Genomic DNA, 16,297 nt, shown 5'->3' with positions numbered 1-16,297 from the left:
TTTATTTCCCCCCCATATAATAATAACCCTTACTGTACCCCCCCATATAATAATAACACTTACTGTATCCCCCCATATAATAATAACCTTACTGTATCCTCCCATATAATAACACTTACTGTACCCCCCATATAATAATAACCTTACTGTACCCCCCATATACTAACACTTACTGTACCCCCCATATAATAATAACCTTACTGTATCCCCCATATAATAATAACCTTACTGTATCCCCCATATAATAACACTTACTGTACCCCCCATATAATAATAACCTTACTGTATCCCCCATATAATAATAACCTTACTGTACCCCCCATATAATAATAACCTTACTGTATCCCCCATATAATAATAACACTTACTGTATCCCCCATATAATAATAACCTTACTGTATCCCCCATATAATAACACTTACTGTACCCCCCATATAATAATAACCCTTACTGTACCCCCCATATAATAATAACCCTTACTGTATCCCCCATATAATAATAACCCTAACTGTATCCCCCCATATAATAATAACCATTACTGTACCCCCATATAATAATAACCCTTACTGTACCCCCCATATAATAATAACCCTTACTGTATCCCCCATATAATAATAACCTTACTGTATCCCCCCATATAATAATAACCCTTACTGTATCCCCCATATAATAATAACCCTAACTGTATCCCCCCATATAATAATAACCATTACTGTACCCCCATATAATAATAACCTGTGGTGGAATCTCGGTAAAAATAAATTTAGTAGGCCGAGATTACCACGTGGCATGTGTACGTGCATATGCTGACGTATCGATCAGTTGGTTGCACGAGGCAAGATACGATCAGTAGTGTACGGAGCATGTGCAAGAATACAGGATATAGTATTCCCCTCCTCCATTGTGCTGGACAAGCCATGCGGTCAAACAGGAAGTTAATTCTTATTTGTGTTGATTGGTTAAGAGAATGTGCGGGTGGAGCTTAATATGGGAGGAGTTATATGCCTATATAAGGAGCCTGCACTATTGTCCGGGGCTCAGAACTTGTGGTATTTTGGTGACGCTAGTCCCTCTGAGTCCCGATCGGTGATCCAATAAAGAATCTCTTCCTTCCTGAAGAAACCTGTGTCCATCTCTCTGTGCTTGGCTTCCGTCAGTTTCTCCGGTATCATTTGGTGCATTGGCCGGGAAGCTCATCGTTCAACGGTAGCTGAGAGGCAGAGGCGTGAGACGGTCTATCTTTGCCCACGTTCTCTACGGCTGCACCCCTGAACTTCTGCGTGGACCTCCCTTCGTCTCGGCGCCACTGGGCCGTTGTCCAGGAGATCATCGGCCTCTACGTGAGAAGTGCTGGGGTGTCCCCGTCGATGAGTGTGAACTCAGGTTCAGGAACGAGGAGGTAAGACAACTGCTGTTTTAGACGGCAGGACCCACTAGGGGTATACCGATTGTGCGGTAGGCCCAAAGGGGTTTTGAATCTGTGTATCTGCCCCCTCTGTCGGAGGGAAGGAGCGAAGGCGCACCGCTCGATCGAACGCTCTTTAGTCAGACCGTTTGATTCTGTTAGTCAGGCGGGGCTCTGGTGTAAATAGCCCTAGCCGGACACCGGTGTCTTGTCTAGACTAGCGTTCTAGGGTGTACATTTTGTTCGCTAGGTCGGAGAGACCGGGAGACTAAGCGGCGTCTGTGTAAATTCGGTTCGCTAGCTCTCATCCTATCTGGGCTAAGTGGGAAGGCGTGTAAATTTGGAACCCACTAGACTTTTGATAGTGCGACTAAGAGGCGTCTGTGTAAATTCGGTCCTCTAGCTCGCTATATATGTGGTGATTGGGCAGTGTGGCTAACCAAAACGTATGTAGATTGTTTTTAGGTAGTCCATTCAAGGTACTGGCCAATAGTTTAGTTGGGAATTGTAAATGTGTTAACGATTGTTTTAGTAAAGTGTATATCTTGTTAGATAGCGCGAGCTCAGCCGTCTAGCGAGAGTGTTAATAGTGTGTTGCTGTATTATAGTGCACGGTACCATAACCCTGTATATTTACTGACACTGTATATAAGTACTAATCATTGTCGTCAATTGCATGTTTTAACACCATAACCACTAATAATTGTATTGTGACCTTAACTTGTGCTTTGACCTATGCTAACCGTACTGTAACCGCTATTTGTAAAAGACGATGTTACTGGGGTGTGTTATAGACGGGTAATTCGTATATAGAGAATTATAGCGTGGGTGACTGTATAGTTACGCCAAAGGGCATAATATTGATTATATAGTGACTGGTGTAACAGCTGTGTGTGTACGGGAATTCCCTGAGTGTTTATTGTTATTGTGTACGTTTCACTTGGTAACTGTACCACGTGGTGCTGTTGCCAGAGGAAACGGGTGTGACTGTTGAATAGTACGCGTGTATAGTATTCGTTGTCGACGACGTTCCATTGTTAAGTATGGGTGCGTCGCAGTCAACGATTCCGGATCCCTTAGGTTGTATGGTGAAGAATTTTAAAAAGGGATTCAAAACTTGTGATTTTGGGGTTAAGATGTCTCCTGTACGTTTGGTTACTTTGTGCACTAGGGAGTGGCCTACTTTGGTTGCGGCATGGCCGCCACGTGGCAGTTTGGATCCAACTCTGGTACAGCGCTTACACGTGGCTGTATCAGGTAGGCCTGAACTTTACGGCCAGTTTCCTTATATTGATTGTTGGAGACAGGCCGTAAATGACTCGCCAAAATGGCTCCAGACATGCCACGAGGAGCAGTGTCGCCTCATGGTAGCTAGGACTTGTTCGTCCACTAGGACTGGTGTTAGGCCCATTTTGGACACGCCCCCTGAGTCCGAGATCCCTTTGCCGCCCCCTTACTTTCCGTTAAGAGGAAGTGACGCAAACGCAGGAAGTCCTGCACCCCTCCCCTCATTACCCTCATCCACTTCCGCTTCCTCCTCCAGTACAGGATCCACCCCCCCTCGTACTAAATCTCCCCTTCCGGAATCAGAACCAACCCCCATTAGAAACGAATATCCTGATTTGGCGCCACTTCAGACTTCCGGTCAAGCTTCATCTAGCTCGACTCGAAGTGTTTTATTTACAACCTTTTCCCAAAGCCAACCTCCCACATCCCCATACCCTATCTCTCCCCGACCGGAACCCATGACTGACGCCCCTCTACGTAGCCCCATCCAAACCCGACAGTTGACTGGTGCCCAACAATTAAAGCACTATCAGATGCCTCTTCGTCTGAATCCCGGGTCAGCTTATATCGATGCCGCAGGTCAAATGGCACACGCTGACCCAGTCTTCGTATATGTCCCATTCACCACAACCGATCTTTTAAACTGGAAGACCCATAATTCCTCGTATACTGAGAAACCACAAGCTATGACTGATCTGTTCACCTCAATAGTACAGACGCATAATCCGACATGGGCTGATTGCCAGCAGTTACTAATGACTTTATTTAACAATGAGGAAAGGACAAGAATAAATCAAGCAGCCATTAAAGCATTAGAAGATAAAGCCCGTGCTTTGAACCAAGCTAATCCAGCAGCATGGGCCGCAACACATTATCCCAACACTGATCCCGATTGGAACGTAAATGGTGCTGATATGGTTCAACTCAGAGCCTATAGAGACGCTATAATTGCTGGCATGAAAGCCGGAGGAAAGAAAGCTATTAACATGTCGAAGACAGTTGAGGTGATCCAGAAAAGCGATGAAGCGCCCAGTGTCTTTTATGACCGATTATTGGAGGCATACCGCTTGTATACCCCCTTTAATCCGGAAGACGCAGATAATTCCCGAATGGTTAACTCCGCCTTTGTCAGCCAAGCATACGGAGATATTAAGCGCAAGCTACAAAAGTTAGAAGGGTTTGCAGGTATGTCCATCACCCAACTAATGGAGGTAGCAAATAAGGTTTATATGAACAGGGATACAGAAAGTAAGAAAGAGGAAGAGCGCAAGATGCGTAAAAAGGCTGATATGCTAGCGGTAGCGATCGCAGGCGTAGATAGACGGGGCCCGGATAGAGGCGATAGTAGATGGAATGAGGAACCTCTAAGTAGAAATCAGTGCGCTTACTGTAAGGAAGAAGGGCATTGGAGAAATGAGTGTCCGCGAAGAGAACAGTCTGAGAGAGACAGACCTAGGTCAGGTTACGGAAACTTTAGAGGCAGAGCGAGAGGTAGAGGAGGCCCCGGAGGGAGTAATGGTTATAGAGGGAGTAATGGGAACAGAGGAAGTGTTAGGGAAGACAGGTATATTCCAGCAGCGCAAAGGTCCCGCGATAGAGAAGGTAGGGACTTTGTAGGATTGGCTGACACGGTCATGGAGGACTATTGATACCGACCGGGCTCCATCCCCCTTGGTCGAGCGGAGCCTATGGTCGATGTATCAATAGGGGGAAAAAGGAGTGCGTTCATGATCGACACTGGTGCTGAACATTCAGTGGTGACTAATCTAGTTGCTCCTCCATCTGGAAGGACTATTACTGTGATAGGAGCAACTGGAAGAAGTGCTGAAAAACCGGTTCTTAAAAGTCGACTCTGTACATTGGGAGGCCACGTAGTAAAACATCAATTCCTTTATATGCCTGAATGTCCAGTCCAATTGCTGGGACGTGATATGCTATCAAAATTACAAGCGCAGATTACGTTCCTACCAAATGGAACAACATCCTTAAAGTTTAATGGACCTTCAGGTTTTATGACTTTATCCGTACCAAAGGAAGAAGAGTGGCGACTTTATACAGTGTTGACTAGCCAAAACCCTAGGAGTGATGAGACATTATTCAACATACCAGGAGTTTGGGCAGAGAACAACCCACCAGGACTGGCCCGCAATATTCCACCTATAAAAATTGAACTAAAACTTGGGGTTTATCCAGTGAGCCTAAGACAATACCACATCCCGCAGAAGGCTAAGAAGAACATTCAATCTTATCTGGATAAGTTCATACGGTATGGTATCCTAAAATTCTGTACTTCCCCCTGGAACACCCCATTGCTGCCTGTTCAAAAGCCCGGTACAGATGAGTATCGACCTGTGCAGGACTTGAGAGCAGTCAATGATGCGGTTGTTAGTATACATCCAGTCGTGCCCAATCCATATAACCTGCTTGCTTTAATTCCGGGCGGGGCTACTTACTTCACAGTCTTAGATCTCAAAGATGCCTTCTTTTGCCTCCGAATTGCCGCAGAAAGTCAATGTATCTTCGCTTTCCAATGGGAGAACGCTGTAACGGGCTCAAAACGCCAAATGACTTGGACAAGACTGCCCCAAGGGTTTAAAAATTCACCTACCCTATTTGGTTCAGCTCTAAGTCAAGATCTACTGGATTTCGAGTCTATCCCAGGAGAGTGTGTATTGTTACAGTATGTAGATGACTTGTTGATAGCAGCAGTTACAAAAGAAAAATGTCAGCAAGCAACGCACGATCTACTACACATTCTCTGGAAGGCAGGATACAAGGTGTCCAGGAAGAAGGCTCAGTTGTGTTTGCCAACTGTCAAGTATCTGGGATTCCATATCTCTGAAGGTCAAAGGATTATGGGGCCAGAGAGAAAAGAAGCTGTCTGCCAAATACCAATACCCAAGAATAGAAGACAAGTGCGAGAATTCTTGGGGGCAGCAGGCTTCTGTAGGATATGGATTCCCAGTTACGCGATACTGGCAAAACCTCTGTACGCAGCCATCAAAGGTACAGAGCACGACCCCTTCTTATGGACTCAAGAACAGCAAACGGCATTTGAAGATGTGAAGAAGGCTTTGATGAGTGCCCCAGCATTAGGTCTACCTGATCACACACGACCATTCTACCTATATGTACATGAGCAAAGAAGAATGGCTGTGGGAGTATTGACACAGTACTTGGGATCATGGCAAAGACCTGTTGCCTACATGTCTAAGCAACTGGATGCAGTGGCCAGCGGACTTCCACCTTGTCTAAGAGCCGTAGCTGCAGCCGCCCTGCTAGTAGCTGAAGCCGATAAACTCACTCTGGGTCAAGAACTTTATGTACGAGTCCCACATGCAGTACAGACGTTGTTGGATTACAAAGGGAATCATTGGTTTAGTAACAGCCGTATGACCAAGTATCAAGCAATGTTGTGTGAAAACCCAAGAGTGCATTTAGAGACTGTAAACACCTTAAATCCAGCTACCCTTTTGCCACAACCTACTGAAAGTCAACATGATTGTTTGGAAGTAATGGATGAAGTATTTTCAAGTAGACCAGATCTTCGTGATTTTCCCATCCAGAACCCCGATGTTCAATATTACACCGACGGCAGTAGTTATGTGAAAGAAGGGATCCGCTATGCAGGATATGCAGTAACAACAATAGACAAGGTGATAGAAGCTCGGCCACTGGCAAAAGGAACATCAGCACAAAAGGCAGAATTGATAGCACTAACACGAGCGTTACAATTGGCTGAAGGTTTAAGAGTAAATATCTATACGGACTCTAAGTATGCGTTTTTAACCACTCATGCCCACGGAGCTTTGTATAAAGAAAGAGGACTACTGAATTCAGAAGGCAAAGAAATCAAGTACGCAGCTGAAATCCTACAACTATTGGAAGCAGTGTGGGAGCCGAAAGAAGTCGGTATTATACATTGTCGAGCGCATCTGAGAGGAGATGGTGATGTAACCAAAGGAAATCGGATGGCAGTTAGTGCAGCTAAGCGTGCTGCTGAATCAGGAAGACAGGAGTATGTGGGGCATATAGCTGCTCTAATACCAACCCCACTGTCTCAATGGACTCCAGTTTATACAACTCAAGAAGAGGAGTGGTTAAAGACTGAACCGGGAAAGTATTTGGAGAACAAGTGGTATCAGCTAGAAGATGGAAGAATAGTCATACCAGCATCACTAGCAGTAGAAATTGTCCAGAACTATCATAACGGGACACATTCTGGGAGAGACAGTACAGAAGAATCTCTCAGGAAACATTTCTACATACCAAGATTGTCCAACTTGACTCAGGCCATTGTACGTAGATGTGTAACGTGTGCTAAAAATAATGCAAGACAAGGACCAGTAAAGCCACCAGGAGTCCAGTTTATGGGGGGACTCCCCATGTCCGATCTACAAATAGACTTTACAGTGATGCCTAAATCGGGTGGACATCGTTACCTGTTGGTAATTGTGTGCACCTATTCAGGCTGGGTAGAAGCATGTCCTACTCGTACAGAGAAAGCAGGAGAAGTTGTGAGATTCCTGCTACGAGAAATAATACCCCGATATGGACTACCCTGTTCTATAGGATCGGACAATGGTCCAGCTTTTGTTCATCAGTGCCTACAACAACTGACTCATATGCTTGGTATAAAGTGGAGGCTTCATACCGCATATAGACCCCAGAGTTCTGGTAAGGTAGAGAGAATGAATAGAACTATTAAGAACCAGTTGGCTAAAATGTGTCAGGAAACCCAACTTAAGTGGAACGTTCTCTTACCCATAGCTCTATTGCGAATCCGCAGTACCCCTACCAGAAGGATGGGCCTCTCTCCTTTTGAAATCATGTATGGGCGACCACCTCCCGTACTTGGTAACTTAAGGGGGGATTTGAGTCAGTTGGGAGAAGGAATTACCCGGCAGCAGGTTGTAGAGTTGGGTAAGACTATGGAGGAGGTACAGAAATGGGTACAAGATAGATTACCTGTGAATATTTATCCCCCTGTTCATAGTTATCATCCAGGAGATCAAGTGTGGATTAAAGAGTGGAATAATGTACCGTTAGGGCCCAAGTGGAGAGGTCCTTATGTTGTTCTTTTGTCTACCCCTACAGCGATAAAAGTAGCCGAAGTGACTCCGTGGATACATCACTCCAGGGTTAAACCAGCAGCAGTCGATTCTTGGCAAGTTACAGCAGATCCAGAGAATCCCTGCAAGATCCGGTTGAAACGCACTACTCAGTCGGAGTAACGAGGAATTATTGTGGATTACAAATTTTATTGTTACAGGGATTTGGTGTGTGAGTGAGAAGGCCATAATAAAGCCTGTCCGCTTACCAACACATAGTTTATAAGCCAGGAAAGTCTCGAAGGGACACCTGTGAAGACGAGCAGAACTCCATTCCCTGCAGCCCTCACATCCTGGAAGCTGAGGCGCCTTCGCACGGACGAAGACTGAGGATGACGGCGAAAGATGTGCTTTTGATTGTGTTTATTTATATGTGTTTTTATATTCAGGAAGGTAGAGGTACCGACACTCCTAGCTGTGAGGTATGTATTAAGACTACGAGAACAGGTAATCATATTTCCCAAACCCTAATTTGGCATTCACAATACGAGTGTAAAGGAGATGTATCGAGATGTAGATACCTAAATATAGACTATAGTGTGTGCCATTTAGGAGTAGGAGAACCTAGGTGCTTCAGTCCAGAGTATCAACCTCGTACAATTTGGTTGACTCTCAGGAATGGAGATCCTCAGGGGACCCTAATTAATAAGACGGTGTTAGAATCCGTATATTCTTCGGGTGTTCTGCTATTTGATGCATGTAAGGCGATATCAAGTGGTAGAAAGCCGTGGAATGTATGTGGGGATCTTAGATGGGAGAGGACGTATGGATCTAACGATAAATATATTTGTCCCAGTAGTAAAAATAAATATGTGAGTCCTAGATGCCCAAATAAAGACTATAACTTTTGCCCATATTGGTCTTGTGTGGGGTGGGCGACTTGGGGACAGACAGTAGATAAAGACATGATAGTGACTAAGTTGCCGACTAGCCCATATTGTAAGTCTATGGAATGTAATCCCATCCATATACTTATAAATAACCCCGACAAGTTCTTAGATAAGTATGGCAATTTATTTGGGTTTCAGATATACGGGACGGGTTTAGATCCTGGGACATTATTGTTTATAGGAATAGAGACTGATACGGTATCCTCCCAGACTCATCAAGTATACCATTCCTTTTATGAAGAGATGAGTATAGATAATAAGATCCCCCATAACGCTAAAAACCTGTTCATAGATTTAGCCGAGAGTATTGCCGGTAGTCTTAATGTTACCAACTGCTATGTGTGTGGAGGTACTAACATGGGAGACCAATGGCCTTGGGAAGCAAAGGAGGTAATGTCCGGTTCTGAGGCAGTTGACCAACTAATATCTACACAAGCCGATTATCATTTGAGTGTTAGAGGTAAATCTGAGTGGAGATTAAAGACCTCCATCATAGGTTATGTTTGCATAGCAAGGAAAGGAATAATGTATAATACTTCTGTAGGAGAATTAACTTGTCTAGGGCAAAAAGCTTATGATGATGATACTAAAAATACAACTTGGTGGTCGGCTTCAAATGTCTCAGAACCATCTAACCCGTTTGCTAGATACGCCAATTTAAAGGATGTGTGGTTTGATTTATCCATCATATCTACCTGGAGAGCCCCAGCAAATTTGTACTGGATCTGTGGTAAGAAAGCCTATTCGGAGCTGCCACAGGACTGGGAAGGGGCATGTGTGTTGGGTATGCTCAAACCATCCTTCTTCTTGTTACCGATTGAAACAGGTGAGACTTTAGGTGTTAAAGTGTATGATGTGAATCATAGGAAGAAAAGGGGACCCTTAGAGATAGGCACCTGGGAAGATAATGAATGGCCTCCCCAGCGTATCATAGATTATTATGGGCCAGCCACGTGGGCAGAAGATGGTACCTTTGGTTATAGAACCCCTATTTATATGCTCAACCGCATTATAAGATTACAGGCGGTGGTTGAGATTATCACTAACGAAACATCACAAGCGCTCAATCTCCTAGTGAAACATAATACCAGGATGAGGACAGCAGTATATCAGAATAGATTAGCCTTGGATTACCTTTTGGCAGTAGAGGGAGGTGTATGTGGGAAGTTTAACCTAAGCAATTGCTGTCTTCAAATAGATGACGAAGGGCAAGCAATAGCTGAGCTTACTAGCCATATGGTTAAACTAGCGCATGTGCCTACTCAGGTATGGAAAGGGTACAATCCAAGTAGTTGGTTTGGTAGCTGGTATGAGTGGTTTGGAGGGCTTAAGGCAGTGGTAGGTGGAGTCCTACTGATTTTACTGTTGTGTCTACTCCTACCGTGTCTTATACCCTTAGTAGTTAGGTCTGTGCAAAGCCTGATAGAAAATATAGCAGAGAGGAAGGCTGCTGCACAGATAATGGCGATATATAAGTATAAGGCTCTAGATCAAGGAGAACCAATGCAGGAAGATGAATGTTGAAGATTCACATCATAAGATTAGTCTGGTCTGGTTCAAGGTAACTTGCGGTGTAAGCAAAACTAAGGTTATGTGATGCCTCAAGTAATTGTAAAATATCAAGAGGCATCAAAGGGGGGAATGTGGTGGAATCTCGGTAAAAATAAATTTAGTAGGCCGAGATTACCACGTGGCATGTGTACGTGCATATGCTGACGTATCGATCAGTTGGTTGCACGAGGCAAGATACGATCAGTAGTGTACGGAGCATGTGCAAGAATACAGGATATAGTATTCCCCTCCTCCATTGTGCTGGACAAGCCATGCGGTCAAACAGGAAGTTAATTCTTATTTGTGTTGATTGGTTAAGAGAATGTGCGGGTGGAGCTTAATATGGGAGGAGTTATATGCCTATATAAGGAGCCTGCACTATTGTCCGGGGCTCAGAACTTGTGGTATTTTGGTGACGCTAGTCCCTCTGAGTCCCGATCGGTGATCCAATAAAGAATCTCTTCCTTCCTGAAGAAACCTGTGTCCATCTCTCTGTGCTTGGCTTCCGTCAGTTTCTCCGGTATCAAACCCTTACTGTACCCCCCATATAATAATAACCCTTACTGTACCCCCCATATAATAATAACCCTTACTGTATCCCCCCATATAATAATAACACTTACTGTATCCCCCCATATAATAACACTTACTGTATCCCCCCATATAATAACACTTACTGTACCCCCCATATAATAATAATAACCCTTACTGTATCCCCCCATATAATAATAACCTTACTGTATACCCCCATATAATAACACTTACTGTACCCCCCATATAATAATAACACTTACTGTATCCCCCCATATAATAACACTTACTGTACCCCCATATAATAACACTTACTGTATCCCCCCATATAATAATAACCTTACTGTATCCCCCATATAATAACACTTACTGTATCCCCCCATATAATAACACTTACTGTACCCCCATATAATAATAATAACCCTTACTGTATCCCCCCATATAATAATAACCTTACTGTATCCCCCCATATAATAACACTTACTGTACCCCCCATATAATAATAACCTTACTGTATCCCCATATAATAATAACACTTACTGTACCCCCCATATAATAACACTTACTGTACCCCCCATATAATAACACTTACTGTATCCCCCCATATAATAATAACACTTACTGTACCCCCCATATAATAATAACCTTACTGTATCCCCCATATAATAATAACCTTACTGTATCCCCCATATTATAATAACCTTACTGTATCCCCCATATAATAATAACCATTACTGTACCCCCATATAATAATAACCCTTACTGTACCCCATATAATAATAACACTTACTGTACCCCCCCCATATAATAATAACCCTTACTGTATCCCCCATATAATAATAACCCTAACTGTATCCCCCATATAATAATAACCATTACTGTACCCCCCATATAATAATAACCATTACTGTACCCCCATATAATAATAACCCTAACTGTATCCCCCATATAATAATAACCATTACTGTACCCCCATATAATAATAACCCTAACTGTATCCCCCATATAATAATAACCATTACTGTACCCCCCATATAATAATAACCCTTACTGTACCCCCATATAATAATAACCCTTACTGTATCCCCCCATATAATAATAACCCTAACTGTATCCCCCCATATAATAATAACCATTACTGTACCCCCCATATAATAATAACCCTTACTGTACCCCCCATATAATAATAACCCTTACTGTATCCCCCCATATAATAATAACCTTACTGTATCCCCCCATATAATAATAACCCTTACTGTATCCCCCATATAATAATAACCCTAACTGTATCCCCCCATATAATAATAACCATTACTGTACCCCCATATAATAATAACCCTTACTGTACCCCCATATAATAATAACCCTTACTGTACCCCCCATATAATAATAACCCTTACTGTATCCCCCCATATAATAATAACCTTACTGTATCCCCCTGATGTAGAATTATTAAAAAATCTTTATTGAACTTGTATTGAATTATTGTACTAACTCCATTTTAACCTCACACTGTGACAGACCCTCCATTTTGTCCTCATTACCTGACAGATTCTCCATTTTAAACTACATTACATGACAGAATTTCCCAGCAACATTTAATATAATGAACAGAGACTGTATTTCCTATAAAGACTTGACTAACCCAGGAATTGCTGAATCTCCTGTAATTTGCAACATAGTATAATATGAAGGCCATGAGAACACTGTACTAATGAAATGTTCTATTCATAAGAGAACCTTGCACCTGATCACAAGACTGACATCACTAACCACGTAAAATGACGCCCAAGCCCCCCTTTCCACCGAGTAAACCTCATGCTAGGAAAGATGGTGCTTGAGCCATCCGTCCACACCCGTGTCCAGAACAATACCACCTCTCGGTGGGTGGACACTTAGCTAACCACTTAGTTTTTGAGCCAATTAATCATATTGATGGGTGGACACTAACATAGACACTTAACAATTAATCCAATTAATTATGTTTATTTACTGATATCTCGATAATCAATGATGATGCAAAATCCCTCTTAAAAGGGCCTGCGAGCCCGCTCTTACTTCACTTGCCAATAAATTTCCTCGAAGTTATTTTAACCTGAACTCCGTGTGTCAGTCTGAATTACTTCTGCGTATACGCAATCTAATTTCCTCTAATTTTGACAGGAACAGATAGACATTTAAACATCTTTGTTTATTTCTAAATTATACTATAACAATTTGGCGCCCAACGTGGGGCATCGGGCTATGGCCTCTGGCCGGTAAGCCGTCCTAAGGAAGACGCTGTTGGACGGAGGAATCCGGGGGGAAGGAAAGGGAGACTGATCACCTCCGATTACACGGTAGAGACTTCTGCAGAGCCACCGGTATGTTCCGGCCCCTTTGATTGACCCGTCCACGTGTCTGTGACTGCTTCCCGGGAGGACATCAAAGACAGGTAATATCTTGCCCGGTGTCTTGTTACTCACTTGTTTACCTGCATTTAGTCTATCTGTTGCCTGGGTGTGTTTGTATTGGCCTGTTTTAGTTTAAGTGCCCGGGTTGAGTGTTTTATTTGTTTCCCCTTTTGGGATAAAGGGGGGTGGTCCTGTGGTAGTTTGCCTGGGGGTCCTGTGTTTGTCTGTTTACCTCTTTTGGGATAAAGGGGGGTGGACCCGGGGGTGTTTGCCTGGGATCCTCTGTTGCCTGTTTACTCCTTTTAGGAGCCACGTGGCTGTGGCTGTAAGGAAAAAGGGGGGTGGACCTGTGGATGTTTTCCTGGGGGTCTTCTTTGCCTGTTTACCTCTTTTAGGAGCCTCGTGGCTGTGGCTGTAAGGAAAAAGAGGAGGGGGGAATCTGTGGAGGGGTGTAGACTCATTGCTTCCTGGGGATTCCCCATGGTGTCACTTTGATAGCCTAGCTAGCCTCATTGTGCACATAACTCTGCTTGCAGAGAGGTGGTAACCTCCAGCTTCGAGCGCTGAGGCTGGTGGAATTCCAATTTTTATTTGTGGCGGGCGGATTCAAGCAGGCATTGCTTGTCTCCAGCACCACGTGGTAGTGAGACTTATGAGTGGGTTCATAGGGGCGCTACGGGAGTGAGGATAGAGGTGGCCACACTTAGTGGACTGCTGTAACGAGGGAGGCTATACAGGATTCGGGTCGGAGAGGATTGCTGTTTCCTGTGGCCGCTGGTAGTGAGACTTACGAAAGTCGTTCTCCGAGCAGGGACACTACGAGGTTGAGGGAGGTGACTTTGGTCACACGAGTAAAGGAAAGGGATTACTGTTGATTTTATTTGAACTGTGATGCATGCACTGTATTTCAATTGTATTGTTGTGTTTTTGTTTAATTAGGAGTCATTCAAACTCCTGTGTCTGTCTCTAAAATCTCACCTTACTTTGTACTTTTCCTACACTTCCTGTATTATTACTCTATCCACTCCTATTTCTCTTGATAGAGAAGTGATTGGTCACACACTTCTCACCCCGCTCCAATCCGTGTCTACCACCTCGGGTAGGCGGATTTAGTGACTGGTCTACGTTTTGGGAAGACGCACTTAAGGGGGACCCACCCTTCTTGAGTGGCAGTCGAGCATTGTAGACGTTCTGTTCCATTTTTCTTTCCCTATATCTGGGACGCCTGTATAGGGGGGATATGGGCCAGGAATTGAGCAAGCCCAGTAAGGGCTGGCTCGCATGTGATTTAGTCAAAGACAGAGAGGGAGAGGAGATGGTTAAAGGTGTTGAAAAGATTGCTAAAGTGTATAAAATTGCTGTGCCTTCATGTGGTAGATTGCAGCCAGAAAGCTGGCGTAGATTACTGACAGAGAAGAAGGGCAAGCTTACAGATAATGATTTATTGCGGACTGCTGAAGCGTGGTACAGAGTAGCGAAGGCTATTCAGCAGGAAGGTTGGGTTGAGGAAGAAATAAATCACAAAGGTGTGAAATTGTTTGTGTATCATAATAATTGTGTTGCTGGGGCATTCCCTCAACCAGCACCCCAAAATGGCGCGCAGGGGATGTCTATCCCCAAGGTTCAGTCAGCAATAGGTGATAGCCAGCTGACTATGTTCCCCACTCCCAACCCTCCCAACACCCATCCCGTCACCTCCCCTGTTTGCCCGGTCCTGAATTCTGATGGATCTTTCTTTTCCCCTTCACCATCCCTAACATTCCCATCATCCTCATCCATCCCTGCGCTACCTTCTGTGTCTAATCCAAACATTTCATCTGCCATTCCTTCCCTACACTCTCTCTCCGTTGATAATCCTACCCTCCCATCTGTATCCGCCCAATTAACTAACCCCACCACCCTTGCTACTGCCAATCCTACTGCACCCACTCTGGCTCCTCCTTCTACACCCACCTCTACTAATCCCTCTCCGTCCTCTCCCTCACTCACTCCTCCCGCGGCCCAGGTTCCCACCTCCTTCCCTAATCCTTACCTTACTGTCCCGCCCTCCCCAGGTTCCGCCCCAACCCCCGCCCAGATGGCTTGGCCATACCCCTTCCCATACCCCATGTCCCTGCCCTATCCAAATTATCCATACCCCCTTCCCCAAGCCACTCCCCAGATCCCGGTCATGCCCAGTCCGGCACAGTCTGCCCCGGATGTGCCCACATCCAACATGGCCGCCACTTCTTCCCTTAACCCTAACGCAGCTTCCTTTCACGCCTCCAATATGGCAGCCCCCAGTCCTCCGGCCCCCCTGATGCCGGTACTTCCCGATGATTATTCACCCCAAGCTCACAACTCACTAGCCACCCCAGCATCTGGGAATCCCTCATTTCCCCCGGTTCTGACACCTCAGGTGGTCCCCTTGCGTAGAAGGGCCCAGACCACAGATGATGATGAGGATGACAAGGTATCCCAGGACTCGTTGGAGGCTGCGGGGCCCTCGGCCCGCCGTTCCATCGATGATCCTTTTGGTCATAAAGGTCGGGGAGAACGGGCCCCTCCTAAATATGTTGCTTTTAATCCTACTCAAGCTAGTGCTCTAATGAAATCCCTCCCAGACCCAGAAAAGCAGCCTATGCCCTTTTACCGAGGGATAGTTCAGATTCAAAAGACTTATTCCGCAGCATGGCGTGATTTACTGAGCATTTGTGCTATTAAAGCCGGGGATGCATATTGGCCCAGCATGGCCCGTCACCTCAGCACAGATCTGCTTGTAAGTGACATTGATTACCCCTCCGGAGTAACCTTTTGCAACCAACTGAAAGAATGGGCTAAGGACAAACTTGCAGATCAGGCTGCTGGCCTTACTGATATTATACAAGACAAAGGAGAATCAGTGGACAGGTTTCATGCAAGACTGTTTCAAATGTTTACAGATTTGGGTTTTGATCTTACTGACAAGATTCATTCACAAATGCTGTCAGGTGCATTTGTCCAAGGTGTTAAAGACTCCATACGCAAGGGAATCATTGCTGCACGCCCTGAATATAAGGTAGTCCCTCTGGATACCTTACTCTTAGTTGCTAGAGGTCTGGAATCTGCCCAGACTCCCAGAAGGCCCAGTTCAGCTCCTCTCATGGTGTC

This window comes from Pelobates fuscus, chromosome 13, assembly GCF_036172605.1.
Source record: "Pelobates fuscus isolate aPelFus1 chromosome 13, aPelFus1.pri, whole genome shotgun sequence".
Lineage (NCBI taxonomy): Eukaryota > Metazoa > Chordata > Amphibia > Anura > Pelobatidae > Pelobates > Pelobates fuscus.
This window is presented reverse-complemented; position numbering follows the sequence as displayed.